Source organism: Caretta caretta, chromosome 1 (genome assembly GCF_965140235.1).
Source record: "Caretta caretta isolate rCarCar2 chromosome 1, rCarCar1.hap1, whole genome shotgun sequence".
In the NCBI taxonomy this organism is placed as follows: Eukaryota; Metazoa; Chordata; order Testudines; family Cheloniidae; genus Caretta; species Caretta caretta.
Window position 1 is genome coordinate 216,091,318 of NC_134206.1, and position 19,797 is coordinate 216,111,114.

General features: G+C 42.7%; 1 protein-coding gene across 3 annotated transcripts in view; it reads left to right on the plus strand.

The window, feature by feature from the left end:
* The window catches only part of LOC125623170 (killer cell lectin-like receptor subfamily G member 1), a 40,232-nt gene that overhangs the window by 13,300 nt on the left and 7,135 nt on the right, over positions 1-19,797 (plus strand). Inside the window, exon 1 of one of the 3 annotated variants that reach the window (XM_048822093.2) lies at positions 15,994-16,135. The exons of 1 other annotated variant lie outside the window; for it this stretch is intronic. The gene's annotated coding sequence lies outside the window, so the exon portion shown is untranslated. Of the gene's footprint in view, positions 1-15,993; positions 16,136-19,797 lie in introns of those variants that run through there. One more of the 3 variants, XM_048822102.2, reaches the window with a different exon arrangement.

The following is a 19,797-nucleotide window of genomic DNA, read 5'->3' on the forward strand; positions in this document are numbered from 1 at the left end:
GCTGAGCAAGTGAGAGAGAGACTCTTGTGCCAGCTGGGGAGCAAAGGACTAGGCTGCCTGGGAGAGTAAGTAGGGTACCTGAGGCAGAGCAGGGCTGGGGAAAGGCAGGAAGAGCTGAGGAGCTCTGGCCTGGTGACTCCTCAGGCTGAGGCCTTGCTAAAGGCCAGAGGAGGTACTAGGGCTGCAAGGAGGCTGCTGGGCAGAAGATCCAGCCCCTTTGCCAGTGATGAATGGCCATTACAGATGGCAGTTTGCCCCTGAGAGAAGGGGCTACATGATGACTGGCTGCACCCACTGAGGCAAGGTGGGTATAGGGGGTTGAGGTTCTTCTGGAAGGGGAGACCCAGAGTGTGGGGCACTGCTGTGGGGCAGCACCCCAAAATAAGGGGCACTGGGGTCTGGGAGGGACATGGGGCCTGAAGCACTACAAGCGGTGGAGATTCACAGGAAGTAGGTACCGTTAGGGAGACACTGGCCAGCAGGAGGTGCTCTGAAGCTGGAATTGAGCTAATTCCTGGAGGACCAGTAGGAGGCGCTGCACCGGTGAGTCGGCATACTGTTACATGTAGTAATTTGCACTTGTTTTTACTGAATTTCATCTTGTTGATTTCAGACCAATTCTCCAGTTTGTCAAGGTCAGGTTGAATTGTAATCCTGTCCTCCAAAGTGCTATCAACCCCTCTCAGTTTGGTGTCATCCACAAATTTTATAAGCATATTCTTCACTCCATTATCCACATCACTAATGAAAATATTGAATAGTACTGGACCCAGGAGATTGAAGCATTAAAAACTATTTTTTTAGTATGGTCTTGCAACCAGTTTTGCATGCACATTGTACTAATTTCATCTAAACCATATTATCTTAGTTTGCTCATGATTAATGTGGGACTGTGTCAAAAGCCTTACTAAAATCAAGATATATCACGTCTACAGCTTCTCTCCTATCCACTAGGGCAGTAGCCCCATCAAAGAAGGAATTTATTTTAGTTTGGTATGATTTTTTGTCTTGACAAATCTATGTTGTCTGTTATTTATCACCCTATTATGCTCTAGGTGCTTACAAATTGATTGTTTAATAATTTGTTCCAGTATCTTTTCAGGTATCCAAGTTAGGCTGACTGCTCTATAATTCCCCAGGTCCTCTTTGCTCCCCTTTTTAAAGATTGGTACTGTGTTTGCCCTTCTCTAGTCCTATAGACTCCTCCAGGAGTTCTCAAAGATAATTCTTTACAGTTCTGAGACTGCTTTAGCAAGTTCCTTAAGTACTCAAGGGTGAATTTCATCAGGCCTCACTGACTTGAATACATCTAACGTATCTAACTAATATTTATCCTGCCTTTTCCTTGTTTTGGCTTTTGTTTCTTTCCTTTTGTTGTTAATTGCATTTAAGTATCCCATCAAAAATTGCCTTTTTAGTGAAGACTGAGGCAAAATAGGCATTAAACACCTCAGCATTCTTCATATCATCTATTATTAGCTCTCCTTCATGCTAAGGACCTTCACTTTCCTCATCTTGCACCTAATGCATTTTATTATAGAACCACTTCTTATTGCCTTTTATGTCCCTTGCCAGCTTCAACTCATTTTGTGTCGTAGGCTTTCTGATTTTGTCCCTTCATTCTTGTGCTGTACTCATCCTTATCAATTTGTCCATGGTTCCAGTTTTTGTAGGATTCCTTTTTGATTTTCAGGCCATTAAAAAGCTCCTGGTAAAGCCATATTAGCCTCTTCCTATTCTTCCTGTCTTTCCTTGACATTGGGATAGTCTGCTGTTGCATCTTTAATATTGTCTCTTTTAGATACTGCCAGCTGTTCTGAACTCCCTTTGCCCTCAGACTTTCTTCCCATGGTATCTTACAAACCAGTTCTCTGACTTTGTTAAAATCTACATTTTTTTAAGTCCATTGTCCTTATTCTGCTCCCTTCACTCCCTCCTTTCCTTAGAATCCTGAAATTTATGATTTCATGGTCATTGTCACCAAGTTACATGTCACCTTCAGATTCACAACCAATTCCTTCCTGGCAGTCAGAATTAAATATAAAATGTCTGTCTCCCTGGATACTTCCAGTTAATGCTGTTGGGCTGCCACCAGTTTCCTGTAAGATGGGGTAATCAGGTTAGCAGCATGGGCTACACAGTGAAGCCCTGCACAGTAGAAACAACTATAAACTATCATGCTGGAAGCCTTGGCTGGCTGGCTGGCTGGTTGGTTGGTTGGGTAGTTTTTTTCTTTTTTGTTTCTTACTTGTATTTGAAGATTCAGAAGTTGCGGAATGCAGAAAACACTGCAGAAGGGCCCTCCGAACTGATTTTTTGCACCTGCAGTTTTCTAATGTTTGCTGTTACATGTACACAAACACATACATTAAAACATTGGATTGATTTTGTAAACAAATATGAGTTAATATGGAAGTATTAAACTGTAGAATTTTACTCCTCTTCACCTTTTTATTTTTAACTAGCTCTGAGTGCTCTGGTTAGGGTGCAGAGCTTCTGACTTCCAATGTGGCTTAAGCCAGTGCTTTTGAAAGACATTCTCATTTCTTCTGTTGGCTGCTACTGCCCTACAAAAGAGGCCAGACAGGTGATCTCTCTCCCTTGAGGATTTATATACAAGGAAAGAGTAGCAAAGCAGAACCACAATTACTTGCAATATGAGAGAGAGAGACAACATTTGTTCACTTTTCAGAGCAGCTGTGTTAGTCTGTATTCGCAAAAAGAAAAGGAGTACTTGTGGCACCTTAGAGACTAACAAGGTGCCGCAAGTACTCCTTTTCTTTTTGTTCACTTTGACATTTTTCAATTTTCTCACCAAATACTAGCTCTAGGGGCATGGTTCCCACTTTGTAACAATGTTGCATCATGATGATGCAAACATCCATGCTCTTTTTAGAACTTCAGGCTGTTTCCCTTGTTAAGATTCAGGAAATGCATGTTGATCTGAGATGCATTATCTGTGGAGTGAATCCACATTGTGCCTGGACAGTGAAAGCTAGCGGGAGGCTTCCCTTCTGATACTGAGGAAAATGCCCAGTGCCTCAATCTGAGAGGGAAGGACCCCACCATCATGTGTGTGCAGGTTTGTCTTAAAATAACCTTCTCATCGTGCGAACAACTTGAGTAAATACCAATTTGTCTTAAACCTTCCTTTTGTCGGGGTAGGCAATAAGATCTTCATCTCCCCTCAGCATGCTCCTGGGATCCCACTGATCTTTCATTTGCACTGCTGGTCTCACACGGTTTGAGCTCCAGACAGGACACAGCAGCAGCAGTTGCTGCTGCTGCCTGGTACTAGTCAATATTTTCATTAATGACTTGGATGATGGAGTGGAGAGAATGCTTATAAATTTGTAGATGACACAAAGGGGTTGCAAGCACCTTAAAGAAGAGGATTAGAATTTAAATAGACTTTACAGATTGGGAAATTAGTCTGAAATCAACAAGATGAAATTGAATAAAGACAGGTACAAAGTACTGCACTTAGGAAGAAAAAAAACTCAAATGCACAACTACAAAATGGGGAAATACTGGCTAGGTGGTAGTACTGCTAAAAAGGATCTGCGGGTTATAATCAATCACAAATTGAATATGAGTCAACAATGTGATGCAGGTTAGAAAAAAGCTACTATCATTCTTGGGTGTATTAAAGGGAGTGTTGTATGTAAGACGTGGGAGGTAACCATCATGCTATACTTGGCACTGTGGAGGTCTCAGCTGGAGTACTGGGTCGAGTATTGGGTGCCACACTTTAAGAAGATGTGGACAAATTGGAGTGTTCAGAGAAGAGTGACAAAAATGATAAAAGGTTTAGAAACCCGAGCTATGAGGAAAGGTTAAAATAACTGGGTATCTTTCGTCTTGAGAAATGAAGACTGAGGGAGGACCTGATAAGTCTTCAAATATGTTAAGGGCTGTTGAACTGTGATCAGGTTTTCTCCAAATGGCTAGGCAGCAGTTCTGCAGAAAAGGACCTAGGGGTTACAGTGGACTAGAAGCTGGATATGAGTCAACAGTGTGCCCTTGTTGCCAAGAAGGCTAATGGCATTTTGGGCTGCATAAGTAGGAGCATTGCCAGCAGATCGAGGGAAGTAATCATTCTCCTCTATTCAGCATTTGTGAGGCCTCATCTGGAGTACTGTGTCCAGTTTTGGGCCCCACACTACAAGAAGGATGTGGAAAAATTGGAAAGCGTCCAGCAGAGGCAACAGAAATGATTAGGAGACTGGAACACATGACTTATGAGGAGAGGCTGAGGGAACTGGGGTTGTTTAGTCTGCAGAAGAGAAGAATGAGGGGGGATTTGATAGCTGCTTTCAACTACCTGAAGGGGGGGTCCAAAGAGGATGGATCTAGACTGTTCTCAGTGGTAGCAGATGACAGAACAAGGAATAATGGTCTCAAGTTGCAGTGGGGGAGGTTTAGGTTGGATATTAGGAAAAAATTTTCACTAGGGGGGTGGTGAAACACTGGAATGTGTTACCTAGGGAGGTGGTGGAATCTCCTTCCTTAAAAGTTTTTAAGGTCAGGCTTGACAAAGCCCTGGCTGGGATGATTTAGTTGGGGATTGGTTATGCTTTGAGCAGAGGGTTGGACTAGTTGACCTCCTGAGGTCCCTTCCAACCCTGATATTCTATGATTCTATGTCCACTGAAGGTAGGACAAAAAATAATGGGCACCACCTCCCTTAGGTTTAGTTTAGATATTCAGAAAAAAACTTTCTGACTAGAAGGATAGTTAGGTGCTGTAATAGGCTTCCAAGGAAGGTTGTGTCATCCATGTCATTGAAGATTTTTAAGACAAGCTTACAAAAACACCTTTTAGAGACAGTCCAGATATACTTGGTCCTGCCTCAGATTCTTAAACTCTGCTAAAATGATAGGCTATTATTGCTAGTGACTCCATATGAAGAAGAGTTGACAGAGAATTCAGAAAAGGGTCTTAGAGACAGACAGCAGTGTGGTGTGCTGTCTCCCCGGAGCAAAGACACAAGATGCATCTTTTAGTTTGGACAGGATTCTGAATTCATCTGGCAAATCTTCACTGCTGATGATGCACATCAGAACCGACAATCTGACATCACATGGAACTACACAGATTATAGAAGATTTCAGGGATTTTGGAAAGGAACTAAAGAAGAGGAAGGTCCAAGTGACCTCAGAGGTCCTAGTGGTCCAATGAATGAGAGAAAGCAGCAGGCAGAAAATACTGGAGGACTTGATTTTAAGTGCCTCTGACACCTTTAACATGTAAGTTTTATTGCTGATATGACTAGAATGCTTTGAGAGAGAGAATAGTTTTGTTGAATCTAGGAGAATTGGAGACCCATTAACGTTTACTATGGTGACCCACTAGGAGTCATTGTTTAAAGTTAGCTATAAAAGATTAGATGTAAGAATTTGCTTTGGAGCAGTCTGAGGGAGCTATACTTTGGGCAAGGATCTGACACCTCAGTTTCCCAGAAGCTAGATGGAAGGAGGGGCACTCTAGAAGCCTGACTATTGATGCCTTGAAACCATCTTAACTTTGGTAAATATAAAGGTTTAAGAGGCTCTGAATCTACTGCTACAGCATGTGTGTGTGTAGTGTGTGTGCGTGCACACATGCTTGAGACCTAATAAAAAGTAATTTAGGTGAAAGTACTCTGGCTTGTATCAATCATTATTCAGACAAATGAGCTGTCCTCCCACTGATTTATTCCTGACACCGCCTGGAGAGAAAGAGTTAAGTTACCACTGCTTTGGGTTCTGAAAACCCTGCATAACAGGGGTGCTGAAGGAGAAGTAATCAAAAACAACTAGAGCTTCAAATTCAATAGGGCCAGTTTAATGACAGCCTCCTACACAACAAGGAGCCAATGTAAAAAATGTAATGAAAGATGAAATACGATCCCAATTTCTCAAACCAGTAAGCAGAACTACAGGTGCATTAAGAACAAGTTCAGAGCTAGGGAGAAGCCCTGCTACGAACTCTTATGCTTACAAGGATAGAGTTTGTTGTTGTCATAATAGGATAAGTAAGGGTGCACATGTACAAACTACAAAACTGTGTGTTGGCCGCTTTTGTACCATCTTTAATACAAGGATGTCCATGGTAAGGTCTAAAGTGATGCAAAGATTCTTAACCTCATCTGTGAATGATCCCAGAGGAAGCAAAAGCATAAAGAAAACCTGCCCACCAGCAAGAATTCCATCTGTCCATCTTTCCAGGGTTGAAGATAAAGTGTCTCGGACACAAGCATCTGGAAAGGCCCCCAGGCCTAAGGCCGAGCTGTCAGAATCCACTCTGAGGAATTTGTCCAATACTGTAATTCCAGCACCCTGTGCTTGGGACAAAGCTGTGTTGCTCCACAAGATTTACCCGCTGCTCATGACCCAGGCACCTCACTACTCTGGAGAAATGTACCATGGTTAGGAACTCTGTGGTCCCCTGTTATATGTATTATCTTGTGTCCACTCACAAAAGCACTCCAAATGCATGACAAATACCATTTGGAGTAGACTTGCTTTCAGCTGTGTTAAATGCTGTGTGGTTCTCTTAATCTATTTTCATCTGAATTATTTTAGTGTCGGTGTGAGTTGTAGTGGTTCAACCATTCCCCAATGGTGGCATTTCAAAAACCTCCGAAAATACACTGTTTTGGGGAGCTGTGTTGAGCAAGGTAACAAGAAACCATTGTAATTGGAAGGGTTTATAACAGAGCTATTGTGGATGCAGGGCAAACCTGCAATTGTTTTTAACATGAATCAGCATGGCTAGAGAGGATGCACTTAAACCATTCCTTGCCTGCGCATTCAGTAACAAAACAATTCAGTTCTCTGGCATGCAAACAGCTTAGTGCAAGCTAGAGCTGCCTGGAATTTGTGAGACTTTGTATGTGCATAACTGAGCTGCTTCTCAGTTATTTGACCAAAAGGTGAAGTAAACATATTAGCAGCATAATTTACACTATGAAAGCTTTGCACTATGGAAGATATAAACTACTCCAGTGGGGCTTCCTTGTGTGTTTGTTTGCTGTGTGTTTCTCTTTGAAGGCTCAGAACCTAAAGAAGTAACGAAAACACCACAGAAAGGTCCTAGGCCACAGAGGGCTTTTGATTTTTTTTTACTCTTGGAGATTTCTAGTGTCTGCAAACACACACACACACACACACACACTTTGAAAAGATAAATTAATCTGAAAGAATTTTACTTTTCTTAGATGATTTGTCTTTAACTCTAAAAGTTTCCATGCTCTGAGTTCTCTGGTCAGGGGCAGGGCTTATCACTAGCAATGTGAGTCTGATGCTTCCTGTGTGGTATAAGCCAGTTCCTTGAATAGACATTCATATTTCCTGTGTTGGCTGCTATTGACCCTTTAATATGAGGACAGCCAGAGAGCCTCATTTAACAGGAAAGAGTAGCCACATGTACCAAATTGTTTGCAACCTAAGATGGAGCCAGCATTTGCTGTCTGAGACATCTTTCTCTGTTCAACCTTCTCACCAATTTGGAGAGCATGGTCATCACCTTTATAACAATGTTGCTGTTTAGTGGGGTAAACACCCAGCCTCTCTTGGTTGAATGTGACATTGTTTCGCAAGCAGGACCCTCAAAGTATGTGGTGCTCTCAGACCCCCCAGAAGTACATCTGGAGTGCACTGATGTCGCACCTGGAGCCAGTGAGTGATCCTAACTCTAGAACTGAAGAAAGTCCCTCGGTGAAGTCCCTCACTTAAGTAAGGGTGTGGAGGTTTTTCCATTGCTTTAAACAACCTTCACCTGTTCTGAGCAACCTGATTAACTACCTGGAGTCCCGGGGGGCAACCTGGGCTGTGGGACCCCTGAGCCTTTCAAACGCACCAACCTAGACTGCCTCTCACAATGTGATACCGATGTCAAGCTACAAACCTCTGATAGGCACTATGCCATAGGTGCTGGAACTCGGGGTGGTGGGGGTGCTACTGCACCCCCAGCTTGAAGTGGTTTCCATTATATGCAGGGTTTACAGTTTGGTTCAATGGCTCTCAGCACCCCCACTATACAAATTGTTCCAGCACCCCTTGCACTGCACTTACACAGGCGGGACACACCCAATGGAGTTACATGAATGATCTCCCAGCCGCTCATGAACCATCAGGAGAGATGCCCCAGCTAGTTTCAGCATCTCCAGCCCGATACCCCAGGACTGTACTGTCTTACACTGCTCAAGGCCCCCTTGGGCAGTGCAACTTCATTACGTGGTTTGCTACTCCCTCAGTGTGGAATGGACACACACTAGCCTTTGTAAACTGAACTGAGATTTCCGAAGCACTTCAACCAAACCACACTGTTTCAGGTAAAATATAAAGCAAGTTTATTAACTACAGAAAGATAGCTTTTAAGTGATTGTAAGTGGTAGGCATAAAGGTCAGAGATACTCACCTTATGAAAATAAAAAAGTAAACATGCATTCTAAATCCTAAGCTTTTAGTCTAAGAAAGAGTTGAACCAAACAATGTCTCACCCTGATGGATGACACAAGCAGGTTATAGTTCCTCACTACAGATGTAACCCTTCTGCCAGTCAGATTTGGCAGCAACAACGGTCGGCTTCAGTATCTAGCGGTTCCTTTTCAACAATACAACACAAAACCGGCTCAAGCCCCCACCCAGGGACCTGGAACAATCACATACCACCCCCTGGGTGCCTCTAAGAGGCAATACTTCCCCTCTCACAAGCACAGAATCTGAGTGTAGCAAAAAAACTTTTAATAAGAGGAGGGAAGTAATCGGGCATTAATTTGGGAAAACACCACAAACAGGGTTCATAAACATAAACCATGAGTAAAAGACCCATCCCCCCGACTAAGATGGGCAGAGTCCTTTTCCCTCAGGTTCTTAAGTACAGCAACCAAAAGTCCCTTTAACATGACCGTCCCTTCTGCGCACCCCACTCACAGTTGTTGTCCTGGGTCAGTGCAGGCCTAGAGTTCAGAGGTGCATCTGCAGAGTTCACGTCCCACCTCCCACTGTGTGGAGAGGGGGGTAAGAAGGCACTCCGCTGCCCAGGCACTTTGCTCACTTCTCCTCTCTGCCGGTGGCTCACTGCTCCTCTTCGCCAGCTGCCCTGCTCGCTGATCCGCCAGGATGTCCTGAGGTCCCACCACTTAACACAGCTCTCAGAGATTTCAGCTGTTAGTGAGGGAGACTCACTGCTGGTGCACACTGGGCAGTCTCTTGTATAATCCATGTCAAACTCATGATTATTTCCATTACTTGGTAAGGTCATGCCTGATCAGAACTTGTACTGAAGCTGCTCCAGAATTTCTAGTCTGCCTCACCAGAATTCTGGAGAATCCAGGGGCCTTGTTGCAGAAATTATGTCAAGCTCACTGTGGAGTATACAGAGCCTCATACATTTGTTATAAAGCTCTCTGAAATCCTTTGGGATGAAAGAAGTTATCTAATTGTAAAACATTATTATTATTGCTATGGACTGTATGGTAAGTGCTCATGACTTACACAGCATCATCACAGGATTTCTTTTACTGGCTGCATTAAGACTGTTAGTTCTGATTCTGGTGGCTACAGAGTCATAGACGTTACAGATGGAATAAAGCCTGTTAGTTTATTCTGCCCATAACCCTACCAGTGTGGGATTACTCATGAAACGACATTTTCCAGTGTGCTTCCGATCTCATTTTAAATGCCCAAAGCCACGCAATCTTCCCCATTTCCCTTGGGCAATAATTCTGCAGCATACTGCATCTTAGGGTATGTCTACACAGCTAAGATAAACTTGTGGCTTGCCCGTGCCAGCTGACTTGGACTTGCAGGGCTGGGGCTGTTTTATTACTGGATAGACTTCCAGGCTCAGGCTGGAGCCCAAGCTCTGGGTCCCTTCCACCTCACAGGGTCCTAGACCTCAGGCTCTAGCCCAAGCCTGGAAGTCTACACAGCAATAAAACAGCCCTGCAGCCCGAGCACCACCAGCCTGAGTCAGCTGGCACAGGACAGCCACAGGGGTCTAGTGGCTGTGTAGACATACCATTCGTGTCAGGAAGTTTCCCTTGATTTTGGAATAGATCCTCTGGTCTAGCTGAGATGCACTTGGCATGAAACTGGAGGGGGGATGGGTTGGAAACCAAGAAGGTTTTAGGACACCATTTATCCCTTGGATAATGGAACAGATCTGCATGGGTCTAGATCCCTGGTGCAAGTCGGAGCAGTTTGAAGTCAGATCTAACTTAACAAGCTGAACACTGGCTGTGAGGAGCCATTCTGGCAGCCAGCAACTACCTGGATTTAGGGATCCCTATGGAGCATAACAAAGCAGCTCATGTGGAACTTGGTATCTTGTCCATTTAGTCTTAATTTTCCCTTTCTTAATTTAACTCATTACTCTTAGTTATATGCCTGTGAACCACCCTAAATAATTCATCCCCCTCATTGGTGTTTATGTTTATCAAACCTTAGTAGACTATCTTATGGCCTGTGCAATCATTGTCTAGCTAAACTCGGCTTCCATGGAGTTGCCCCAGTAAATGGGAGGAAAATTGGGCCATATACATTTAGCCCATTTAAAATTTTCCTGCTAAGTCAGTTCTTCCAATGCAGCTGATTGGTTTTGTTGCTGACCTCTGAACTCCCTCCAGGTTGTCAATATCTTTCTGAGAAGACACACAGAACTGAATGTTTCAAGTCCAATGAAAAGGAAAACACATTTTTTGACCAAAAACATTTGTTTCTTTTTCTTATTCTTATGTATTATTTGTATTATCGTAGTGTTTACAAGCCCCAGTAATGGACCAGGATCCCATTGTGCTACCCACTGTATAAACACAGAACAAAAATACAGTGGGGTGTTCATCCCACACTAGCCCTGGAAGGGTTAATGGAAGGTATGTTTTCAGGAGATGTTGTACCTGCCTGGTCTCTCTCTCCATCCAGAGAGGGAACAAACAGAGACCCACAAACAAAACCTACCCCCCTCAAGATTTGAAAGTATCTTCTTTCCTCATTGGTGCTTCTGGTCAGGTGCCAACTAGGTTACTTGAGCTTCTTAACCCCTTAGAGGTAAAGCGATTCAGTACAGCTGCCCTTATCTCTATGTTTATGACATGCCCCCCAAATCACAGACGGTGCTGGACAGCCTGTTCCACACGGGCTCTGATTTCTTCCTGGACCTCTACGAGAAAACAGAGTTAATAAGACACATGCACCTCTAGACATACTACTGATTATATAAAAACTAACAATATTTTCCACATTTTAAGGACGATTTTAACCAGTTGATTCTGGGAAACTTTCATGGGAGAGTGCATCAGCCACTTTGTTAGAAGCCCTGAAATGTGTTGTATTTCAAAATCAAAATCTTGGAGACTTAAACTCCACTGAATAAGTTTTTTGTTATTTGCGGTACAAATCACCTGTAATATCTGGCCAAGCCTGAGAAGGATTGGACCTGTTTTTTTGACTTTGGGACAGGCCACTTTTGGGTAGCATTCACTTTGGCCTATAGGAGGTTGATAGTTCCTTAATCCACCTGATGTCCAAGGTAAGTCACTCTGTTTAGGCCTATTTGACACTCCTTAGCCTTAACAGTTAGTCCTGCCTCCCTTATGCACTCAAAGACTTTTTGTAGATGCTCCAGGTGTTCTGACCAGGAATCCGAAAATATGGCCACATCGTCAAGGTAGGCAACTTCAGATTCTCCCAATCCTGCTCGAAGACTATCTACAAGTTTCTGGAAGGTGGCGGGTGCATTTCGCAGCCTGAAAGGAAGCACATTAAATTCATATAGCCCCTTATGGGTGATGAAGGCTGACCTTTCCTTGGCAGATTCATCTAGCGGTACCTGACAGTACCCCTTGGTTAAGTCTAAGCTAGAGATGAACTGGGCACATCCCAGTTTCTCCAATAGCTCATCTGTGTGTGGCACTGGATAGTTGTCTGGGCAAGTTACAGCATTTAGCTTACGGTAGTCCATGCAAAAGCATATTTCCCCATCTGGTTTGGGAACTAGAACCACTGGAGATGCCCATGCACTGCCAGAGGGGCAGATTACACCCATCTGTAGCAAGTCCTGGATCTCCCATTCTATAGCAGTTTTGGCTTGAGGAACCACCTGGTAAGGTTGGGCTCTAACTGGGCGAGCATTACCTGTGTCAATGGAGTGGTATGCCCGTTTGGTCCATCCTGGGGTGGCTGAGAACATCGGTGCGAAGCTAGTACACAGCTCCTTGATCTGCTGTCAGGGCAAATGGATGAGAGTCATGGAGAGGTTCGCCTCTTTCATGCCACCATCACTTTTTCCTTCGTAGTAGACACCTTCAGGCCACTCAGCGTTGTCTCCTCCCTGGGCTGTAAACTGAAAAACCTTGAATTCATTGGAATAAAAGGGCTTTAGAGAATTAACATGGTTCACTTTAGGCTTTAGGTTTGAGGTGGGGGACGCTATGAGATAGTTAACAGCTCCCAGGCACTCTTGGACAGTAAATGGCCCTTCCCACGATGCTTCCATTTTATGGGCCTGGAGCGCCTTTAAGACTATGACCTGGTCCCCTAGTCCGAAGGAATGCTCTCTGGCATGTTTATCATATTAGGCCTTTTGCTCTTCCTGAGCATCTGTTAGGTTTTCTTGAGAAAGGGCTAAAGAGTCTCAGAGGGTGTTTTGTAGGTTGGTTACAAAGTCCAGAATGTTAGTTCCTGGAGAAGGTGTAACCCCTTCCATTGCTGCTTCACCAACTGTAATGGCCCCTTAACCTCGCAGCCATACACAAGTTCAAATGGTGAAAAGCCAAAACTGGGATGTGGTACAGCCCTGTAGGCAAAAAGCAACTGCTGCAACACTAGGTCCCAATCGTTAGAGTGCTCATTTACGAATTTACGTATCATAGCCCCCAAAGTTCCATTAAACATCTCCACCACGCCATTTGTTTGATGGTGGTAAGGGGTGGCAACCAAGTGGTTCAACCCATGAGCTTCCCCAAGGCTTTTCATGGTCCCTGCCAGGAAATTAGTTCCCGAATCCATAAGGATGTCAGAGGACCAACCTACCCTGGCATAAAAGTCTGTTAATGCCTGGCACATGCTTTTAGCCCTGGTGTTGCTTAGAGCTACTGCTTCTGGCCATCGGGTGGCAAAATCCATGAAAGTCACTATGTACTGCTTTCCTCTGGGTGTCTTTTTAAGGAAAGGACCCAGAATATTGACAGCTACTCTCTGAAATGGAACCTCAAGTTGCAGTGGGGGAGGTTTAGATTGGATATTAGGAAAAACTTTTTCACTAAGAGGGTGGTGAAACACTGGAATGCGTTACCTAGGGAGGTGGTAGAATCTCCTTCCTTAGAGGTTTTTAAGGTCAGGCTTGACAAAGCCCTGGCTGGGATGATTTAACTGGGAATTGGTCCTGCTTCGAGCAGGGGGTTGGACTAGATGACCTTCTGGGGTCCCTTCCAACCCTGATATTCTATGATTCTATGATTCTATGATTCTCAATTATGGGGAGTGGCTGGAGGGGGGCTTTGACCTGGTCTTGGGGTTTTCCCACCCTCTGGCAGACCTCACAAGGCTAGACATAGGTAGAAATGTCATTGCACATTCCCTCCCAGTGGAATGACTTCCCCAAATGATCTTTGGTCCTGTTCACCCCAGCATGGCCATTAGGATGATCATGGGCTAAGCTCAAGAAGTTTACCCTGTACCGAGCTGGAACTACCAACTGTCTTTGAGGATGCCAGTTCTCCTGGTGTCCACTAGAAAGAGTTTCCTTGTGTAAAAGTCCTCTTTCTAGAACAAACTGGGACCTATTAGAAGAGCTGAGAGGCGGTAGGTCGCTCTGTGACACCTTCCAAGCTCCCTGGAGGCTCTCATCCACTTCCTTCTCTGCCTGGAACTGTGAAAGAGATTATATAGATGTGTAACTTTTCATTTTTCTTGGATGCAGTTTAGCCCAAGCACAAGGAAAGGCATATTAAAGGATTTGTTATTTCAGGCAGCTCATGGAGCGCACAATTCCCTCCTTGAAGCTTTGTGTGTCATTTTCCTCTAGTGAATTATACTTTGTCTTTAGAAATGGGTCCAATCCAAAAACTTGGAGGCAAACTCCATTGAACTTCAGGGAGTTCAGATCCAATCCAGACTTTGTAGCTAGTCACAACTCTAAAATCCACTTAAACAGAGTGTAAAATTTCTACCATTATAAACCACCAGAAATGAGCCATCAGGAGCTGAGCAACACAGATTTGGAATGTCACACTCCTTCCAAGAACCAAAGGAAACAAAGACCTAAGGAAACCAAGAGCAAAGGTACCATCTTAATAAGCCGCTGCCTTTATACTTTCTTTTACTGACCATAGTCAGAACGCCTCTTCCTTTCGTGGCCCTGACTCTTGGTATTTGGAATGGTAGAGTAAAAATGTCCCTCTGTATGTCACACAGCATCAAGTTATGGGTGGGGGTGACAGCACCTAGGTCCAAATAGGGTTGTTGTTCATGGAGGTTTCAAGCTGGGGGCTCACAGTGCTGGCAGGCATGACAAGTACCTATTTTCTCCAAAAGTTCTCATTGGCTGCCAGAGTTATTGAGGCCCAGATACTCAAAAGTATTTAAATCAATGAGAGTTAGGTGCCTACATATCTTTTAGGACCAGGGCCTGAGTGTCTAATCAATGAGAGACAAGGTGGGTGAGGTAATATCTTTTATTGGACCAACTTCTGTTGGTGAGAAAGGGAAGCTTAAGAGCAACACAGAGCTCTTCTTCAGGTCTGAGAGTCACAGGAGACGTTAAATAGGTTGCACTGACCAGTCTGTCAGTAAATCCTCAACCTTTCTTATCCAAACTGGGATAGGAAGATTATCCACCAGGTTACTTTTGAACAGATTATTACTGTAATCTAGTGAGAAGGAATCCTGAGTTAGCTAATTGGCTCATTATCTAACAGGAGAAGTGCAAACAGTGCACTGGGCCTAGGATGCTACTCCAGATGACAGTGCTGTACAGGCTGGTAATGTGGACAGACTGGGGACTCTGGAGAAAAATACTAGCAGAAATTGAAAAATGAGACAAACTTCTAGGGAAAAAGAAAAGGAGTACTTGTGGCACCTTAGAGACTAACAAATTTATTTGAGCATAAGCTTTCGTGAGCTACAGCTCGCTTCAATAAATTTGTTAGGCTCTAAGGTGCCACAAGTACTCCTTTTCTTTTTGCGGATACAGACTAACACGACTTCTAGGGAGTGCAGCTACACACCTTTGTCCAGCAGGTATTACATTGAAGCTGAGCTGAGACCCAGATGGTATTGGAATCAATTAATATGCTAATATGCCCACATTTAGGGAAATAATCTGATATAACTCATATTTCAGGCTCAACAGATTCAATGGTCTTTCTTTTTTTTTAAGTCTCCCTCAATCATTATTAACTATATTTGTGTATTTTCCCCATCATGTTTCTAAAAAGAGAAGTCTAAGAGAAGATGTGATAAAGGGTTATAAAACAGTGAATGAGACAGGGGAGGCCATTCAGGAGATCTATTTACCCTTTCCTTTGAAAGAAAAAAACATAGTGGTTCAGAGTGAAATTAAAAGTTCAGTACATTGTAAATGGCTAGAATGAAATATTCCATTGATGTGACATAAACTAACTTGCGGAACTCCAAATTCCATGATATTCCTTGGTAACCTGCTGCTGAGAAGTAACCCCACACGTTCATTGAGATTAAAATAAGAATTAGACCTGAATCTCCTCTCATTTACACTGATTTCAAAAAAAGAAAAGGAGGACTTGTGGCATCTTAGAGACGAACCAATTTATTGGAGCATAAGCTTTCGGGAGCTACAGCTCACTTCATCAGATGCTGATTTACATCTGAGTCCAGGAAGAATCAGGCACTTCCATCAGTGAACTCTCCTCAGTGAGCACTTTGCATCGAGGGAGGTCTTTTCAAATTAACAGCCAATGACCTTCCTGTGCGGTTTCAGCTAGAACATCATGAAGTGAATAAGCCATTGTCTTTTGGCTTGCACGGTTGATCTTCTATCGGGTCAGCCAGAGTGAAATATCATCTTTTCTCCCCTGGGGATTCATATATACAGGACCAGAAAAGATTGAGCACAAATTATCTACCCTAGCTCTCCAGCCTCTTCATAATAACTACAGGTACAGACAAAGGTATCATGGCCAAATACATATAAAGCTTTTATTATTAGAGTAGAACATTAATGTTGGTAAAATGTACTTGTATTTTCTAATTCAAGAAATGAGTGAAAGTGTTTTCATGAAAGATATTATACAGGCATGTAACTTTGATTTTATTTTTTTTCTCTTTAGGGATTATGTATTTAAAGATTTATAGTTGTGAGAGTCTCTGTGATATATAGTCCTTTGTTTATAGTCCTGTGATCTCCTCCTTCTTCGGGTAACTTTAGTTAAATATAGAGATGAGTCTGATCTAAATTCCTGGGTCTCAACAATCTTGAACCGTCAGGAAATCATCTGACCCCATCTTTAATTATTTTGTCCTTAAAGGCAAAATCTACAAGTTCAGCAACTGACAAGGAAGGTGGTAGAAGGAAGATATAGGGATAGCAGGAAAATATTTGATATAGACTCTCAAGAAACCATGCTTGAGAAAACAGTTACATTAGTTTGCCTGTGAATCAAGACATTTCATCTGAAAGCTGTTGAAGGTTGTAAGCAAAGAAAGAAGGAAAACGACGACGTATGATCTTGCGAAGGGGGTACCACATAGGACTGTGTTGGGCTGCGTTTACTTCACATATTTATGCATAATCTGTAAAAGTGAGTAAATAACATAATAATGAAATATTAAATGGGGAAAGTGCTGTGAATATCATTAAGGAGAGTGAAATAATATAAATCACCCTAGAGAAGTAAGAAATATTGACAGGTAATAAAGTAAGAATCAAGCTGGACAAAGTGCAAGATATTACATTTGGGGGAAAATAATCTGAAACAATGGAATGTAATAGTTACTAAGGGCAGAATGCTCAAAAGGAGTCAAGCACCTAAGACCCTATTTTAGGTGCTTACACTTAGTTTTAGCTCCACTGTGATGTACAAAACCCCATGACAAATCCTGTAAGCACCTAAACTCACTCAGTGTCTAAGTTTTTGCAATAAAATTGCCCTAGGCGCCTGAATTTCTGTCTTTAGGCATGCACATGGACAAAATGGGGTAAAGGAAGGGTGGGTGTGGAATGTTGTCAAAAAGAAATCTATAGCCAATATTCTTGGAGAAAATGAACAATGTGACTGATCTGGCCAATTTGATTTCCGAAACACAGAGAAGTTTCAGTTAATCAGGACTTGTTAACCACACTATCCTACCTGATATCCATGCCTCCATGAAAGAGCAACATTGGGAAGCTAGTTATGATTTGCTATTGTTCTTGCACTGAATTTCATAAACCCACTGACAACTTTTCACCGTGATTATCCCATGATAAGACTACAGGCCCTGCATGTGGGGAGGCAGCAGCTCTTGCTAATGACCCAAAAGTCTGAAGCTTGATAAGTTTATGGGGGGGATGATATGACAGGACTGCCTACAATGGCAGGTGGCCCATCGGCAACTGCCAGTAGCAAAAATCCCCAATGTCCGGAGACAGGACACTAGATGGGGAGGGCTCTGCGTTACTACAGAGAATTTTTTCCCAGGTATCTGCCTGATGGGTCTTGCCCACATGCCCAAGGTCTAATCGCTCGCCATATTTGGGGTCAGGAAGGAATTTCCCCCAGGTCAGATTGGCAGAGACCCTGGGGGATTTTGCCTTCTTCTGCAGCATGGGTCACGGATCACCTGCAGGTTTAAACTAGTGTAAATGGTGAATTCTTGGTAATTTCAAGTCTTTAAATCATGATTTGAGGACTTCAGTAACTCGGCCGGAGGTTAGGGTTCTATTACAGGAGTGGATGGGTAAAGTTCTGTGGCCTGCAATGATGAAATTCTGCTGCTTTCTCTAGATCTCCCTTGACTTCATTCATCATTCCTTTGAGATATTTATATGCTTCTCCAAAATCGTCCTCTTATTACTAAAATGATTTGGCATTGTTATATACCACAGCTCTTAGATTCGAGAGCGATTAGGTACCTGTGGGAAACTAAGATAGTGATGTTGAAATAAGTACTACATTTTGGAAGGAAAACTCAAATGGGATATAACTGGCTAGGCAGTAGTACTGCAGAAAAGGATCTAGAAGTTACAGCAGATCACAAATTTAATATGAATCAACAGTGCCACACCACGGCAGAAAAGCAGATGTCATTCTGGGATGTATTAACAGGAGTGTCATATGTAAGGCATAGGAGGTAATTGTTTCACTATACTCTGCACTGGTGAGGTCTCAGGTGGAGTAATGTGTCTGGTTTGCAGCAACATACTATAAGAATGTTGTGGACAAATTGGAGAGCGTACAGAGGAGAGCAACAGAATTGTTTAAAGGTTTAGAAAACCTGACCTATGAAGAAAGGATTAAAAAAAATGGACGTGTTTAGTCTTGGGAAAAGAAGACAGAGGGGGGACCTGATAACAGTCTCCCAATACATTAAGAGCTGTTTAAAAGAAGATGGGATCAATTGTTTTCCCTGTCCACCAAAGGCAGGACAAAAGTAATGGGCTTAATCTGCAGCAAGGGATATTTAGGCTAGATATTAGAAAAAACTTTCTAACTACACCCCAGAATTATATTAGCCTTTTTTGCAACTGCATCATATTATTGACTCACACGCAGTTTGTGATCCACTATAACTCCTAGATCCTTTTCTGCCTAGCCAGTTATTCCACAGTTTGTATTTGTGCATTTGATCTAACTTTCCTAAGTGTAGAACTTTGCAACTGCTTTTATTACATTTCATCTTACTGATTTCAGACCAATTCTCAGATTTGTCTAGGTCATTTTTTAAGAGCAAGTTAGAGAAACCTTTGTCAGAGACGTTTTAGGTATACTTAAACCTGTCTCGGTATGAGGGGATGGACTAGATGATCTCATGTGGTCCCTTCTAGCCCGACAATTCTATGATTACATAACTAAAATGGCTGGAAGTAAAAAAAAAAATTCCATCATGAGAAAAGGTACATTGATAGGGACTGTGTAGTTGTCACAGGTGCAGAGGCAACTGCATGGATGCAAAGTGCTATATTTATGAGTAGTCAGTTCTTTCATCAAAGCCTGACACATTGGTACAAGGAGGAACATGGAAACCATGACACCTGTATCTTACACTGTGAGTTAGTGCACAAAAGTCAAGGTGGTAATCTACTGCATATTAACTCACCATGTAGACAAGACAACACTAAAAGGAGCTTGGCCAGAATAAGAAGCAGATGCTTAAAACTGCTAAACCACAAACCATTCAGGATTTTCACCAGCCAATCAGAGCTCTCACAGCATCCCAAGTGGCTGTCTTTCCACCGCCAATTCAATTGTACTTTATTGTGAAAGGGTAAGTAGTTCGAAAACAAATATATTTTCAAAAGCATTTTACTACCTGTGTCACTAACAGAGCAGGAAATGGTCAATTTTATGAATTTGTTTTATTTTTCATCAAGAAGTTCAAAAGAAAAACATGTTTCTAATTAATAATTTAAGTGAAATGAATTTTCTCATTTCAAAATGTCAATTTCAAATGATTTTTTTCTACATTGCTTCTGAGAGTTGAACTGGGAACTATCGGATAGGTACCCAGAGAGCACTTTGACTGGAATGGATTAATAACAGTGGTAGCATGGATGCAGGGCAAATTTGCAATGATTCTTCGTATTAATCACCATGGGAAGTGAGGTCACACTGAATCATGTGTGCTTAAACCA